The following is a 4284-nucleotide window of genomic DNA, read 5'->3' on the forward strand; positions in this document are numbered from 1 at the left end:
ATCATGACTGTTCCTGGCAACTCTGGCTTTACCAGGCGCCCTCTATTTTAGTATATAAGCCCAGCAAATAATTGCAGATAGAGAGAGAGATATATAGAGACAGATAATTGAGTCAAGTGAGCGGTAGTGACGGTAATATAAAGTGTGTGTTTTATTATCGAGATTGCAAACGTATTGACTGTGGGAATTTTGTGTATTATAAACTTGTATCCAGAAATAATAAACTAGTTTCAGTTAAGAAAGGACTTGTATCACTGAAGTTTCTCGGAAAGAATTTATACGGGAAATTAACAAACGAACAGAGACGTAACAATAAATTTAAAATAATTTTGGATGATTCTACATTTAAGGTCATAATCAATGACTTGCATGAGTGATTTTTTCTTCTTCATAGATTACCTATAAAAAGTATCTGAGGTAACGTATTTTTAACATATGGATATTTTATGAAGGAATGCAATATTTATGATATTTTGCTTCAAAAAACAGACAAACAAACAAAAGAAACTTTTACACAAATGCTAAGTACGCAGCCTCATTGTTAAGTTCTTTGGTTCAGATGTTTATATTGACGTTATTACGATGTTTATTTCACGACATTTGATTGAAAATCCATTGAATTAACAATCTTACATTAGGCTTTAGTGCTTGTGTAACAACCTAACCATGATCTAATCAAGCGTCTCAGTAATATATAAAAAAATAGGGCCTTGAACGTTACGGTTCGTGTCTTTTGTCCGTTCCAGCATCACCTAAACAACAGTAGTTAAATCTCAAGTTGACGGATTCCGAGTTATCCAACAGCGAATACGAATCATGTATGGAACGACCTATCGCCCTACTTACAGGAAGCGGCTTCTTGTTTTGTAACTTGAAAGTTGTTTCTGCAACAAGCAGAAGAATAGTCACATTTTAGTTTCTGGTTTACATTATATAACTTTTCATATAGTTGCACATCGCAGACAAAAATAGTAAACATTTCTCATGAATTTAATATTGAACATCGGGGATTCAGCTGGAACAGACGACACTTGGCAAAACCTCTGAAGATGAAAGTTGTCTTTTTTTTTACCATTGGATGCAAATTAACAAAAAAAAACTTGTTTTTCACAGACCCCAGCTACATAGGCCACTAGAATACCGTTAAACCAATGTAGATACACTGTAGCTTGCCATATTGTTAGACCAATGGATGTACACTCTAGCTTGCCATATTGTTAGACCAACGGATGTATACTGTAGCTTGCCATATTGTTAGACCAATGGAAGTACACTGTAGGTTGCCATTTTGTTAGACCAACGGAGATACACTGTAGCTTGTCATATTGTTAGACCAATGGAAGTACACTGTAGGTTGCCATTTTGTTAGACCAACGGAGGTACACTGTAACTTGTCATATTGTTAGACCAACGGATGTACACTGTAGCTTGCCATATTGTTAGACCAACGTAGGTACACTGTAGTTGCCATATTGTTAGACCAACGGATGTACACTGTAGCTTGCCATATTGTTAGACCAATGGAAGTACACTGTAGTTGCCATATTGTTAGACCAACGGATGTACACTGTAGCTTGCCATATTGTTAGACCAACGGATGTACACTGTAGCTTGCCATATTGTTAGACCAATGGAAGTGCACTGTAGCTTGCCATATCGTTAGACCAACGGATGTACACTGTAGCTTGCCATATTGTTAGACCAATGGAAGTACACTGTAGCTTGTCATATTGTTAGACCAACGGATGTACACTGTAGCTTGCCATATTGTTAGACCAATGGAAGTGCACTGTAGCTTGCCATATCGTTAGACCAATGGATGTACACTGTAGCTTGCCATATTGTTAGACCAACGGATGTACACTGTAGCTTGCCATATTGTTAGACCAATGGATGTACACTCTAGCTTGCCATATTGTTAGACCAACGGATGTACACTGTAGCTTGCCATATTGTTAGACCAATGGAAGTACACTGTAGCTTGCCATATTGTTAGACCAATGGAAGTACACTGTAGCATGCCATATTGGTACCAACGTAGGTACACTGTAGCTTGCCATATTGTTAGACCAATGGAAGTACACTGTAGCTTGCCATATTGTTAGACCAATGGAAGTTGGTCTAACAATATGGCAAGCTACAGTGTACCTACGTTGGTCTAACAATATGGCAAGCTACAGTGTACAGATGTACACTGTAGCTTGCCATATTGTTAGACAAACGGAGATACACTGTAGCTTGCCAGGAAAATTATGTAAGCGTAGCAAAAGTTTCGACATATTCAGTAATAAGTTATTGTGTTACGAAACACAGAATAAAAAAAAGCGTATAGTAAGGAATTACAACACATTATACAATAAAAATATGCAAAAAAATACAGTCTAAGATTAAAAAATGGAGACGATGTTATTAACCTTAATGAAGTATACATGGTATACAATACTGATGTTACAAACAAACAAACGTTCCTAAAAGAAAAAATTGGAATAACAATAGCCACTATAGTTAATACGTAGCACGTTAGATAAATGTTTTAAACTCTTATGTCTACGAAAAGTACATCTTAAGTCTTCTGAGTTTCTAATCAGTTTTTAAGAACTGAAGTAGAAAAGCTGAAAGGATCGATGAGTTATATTTCTAGTTCTGAAACCACGAGCGTCTTTTAAAAACATGTTTTGTTTATATAACTCTCGGCTAGTGAGTTACAGATCAGGATCTACAGAGAAATATCTTGTTTATATAACTCTCGGCTAGTGAGTTACAGATCAGGATCTACACATGTTTTGTTTATATAACTCTCGCCTAGTGAGTTACAGATCAGGATCTACAGAGAAATATCTTGCTGTAAGAGATTAGACAAATTTCATTCGTGAACTGACTTATAAACACCATTTCTTCAAACATAGTACGTTTTTCCGCATTCAATGAATAAAGTTTTCTATTTTTCTTTATTCTGGAAAGTTTCTCTTCAAATTGTTTTTTTCATCAACAGTCGAAAAAAATACTATTATCGTAATTATATCAACAGTGAAACATTGCAAATGAAATTATCCATTAATTACTGTCTAATTATATTATAAGATGTTAATTATGTAAATGATTTTCTATATTTATAAGGAAGTAGGATCATATATACACTTAACAGTAACTTTCTCTAAGCAAGAACGCAGATAAATAATTCTTACCAGAATGTGGAGTAATATGTGAGTTTCCAGGTGTTTAAGCATTCCTTTCAAATCCTCAGAGTAAGAGTATTTAATGTTATCCTAATAACTCTGATGAAAGAAACCTAGTAGATTAGAAACATAGATAAATAGTTTGTTGTTTTTTTCTTCTGATAACAGAATTAGTTTTAAGATTAAAAAGTCGCGATCGAAATCTCTTAACGAAACGATTTAAAGTTTGATAAATTGAATTTCAGAGATTCACTTCGAAATGAGCGTATTTTTAAATTCATTAAATCTCCGTAGCTAGCGAACTTAGTATGTCAATATAATATCTGGTCAGTTCTTGCTCCAGCTGTGGAGATAAATAAATGAGACTTACGGAATCTTCTTCTTCAAGATATTTTGTTTGTAATGTATCAGCCAGGTATGGAGGGGGATTAAATGTCTTTCAAGTTAGTTCATGAGCAATCTACTCTTAAAGGACGCTGAAGTTTAGAGTTCTTTATACACTCCAGCAGTAAACATTCAATTTTCTAATAAAAGGAAGTTCCCAGCAACCTCTGCTCGTCTTCAGTAAAGTGCTCACGCGCGTGCGCCAAGATTGTGCCTTGCGTTGTATTCCTCTAAGAAGTTATTTACCTGCCGGTTAACTAGTACAGGCTAGAAAAGCGTAACTTGACGTCGAGACTATACAGTGAATCCTTACTGATCAGTGTTTATGTAAAGTGAGATATTCATTCATGGTCAATATTGCTCATATAAAATGGTTAAACAAGTCAAAGTACAGAACTCGTTTATATTGTTTCCTCCTAGAAATACCCCCATTTTCTCATGTTTCCTCCTAGAAATACCCTCATTTTCTCATGTTTCCTCCTAGAAATACCCCCATTTTCTTATGTTTCCTCCTGGAAATACCCCCATTTTCTCATGTTTCCTCCTAGAAATACCCTCATTTTCTCATGTTTCCTCCTAGAAATACCCTCATTTTCTCATGTTTCCTACTAGAAATACCCCATTTCCTCATGTTTCCTCCTAGAAATACCCCCATTTTTCTCATGTTTCCTACTAGAAATACCCCATTTCCTCATGTTTCCTCCTAGAAATACCCCCATTTTTC

At 35.4% G+C, this 4284-nt stretch overlaps 1 protein-coding gene across 4 annotated transcripts in view; it reads right to left on the bottom strand.

Annotated features, from left to right (window-relative positions):
• The window catches only part of LOC111087785 (extensin-like), a 48971-nt gene that overhangs the window by 10951 nt on the left and 33736 nt on the right, over positions 1–4284 (bottom strand). Inside the window, exons 1-2 of one of the 4 annotated variants that reach the window (XM_022395687.1) lie at positions 3547–3657; positions 3186–3289 (exon numbers count right to left, since the gene is read on the bottom strand). The exons of 2 other annotated variants lie outside the window; for them this stretch is intronic. The gene's annotated coding sequence lies outside the window, so the exon portion shown is untranslated. Of the gene's footprint in view, positions 1–3185; positions 3290–3546; positions 3658–4284 lie in introns of those variants that run through there. One more of the 4 variants, XM_022395689.1, reaches the window with a different exon arrangement.

This window comes from Limulus polyphemus, unplaced genomic scaffold (assembly GCF_000517525.1).
Source record: "Limulus polyphemus unplaced genomic scaffold, Limulus_polyphemus-2.1.2 Scaffold2632, whole genome shotgun sequence".
NCBI lineage: Eukaryota > Metazoa > Arthropoda > Merostomata > Xiphosura > Limulidae > Limulus > Limulus polyphemus.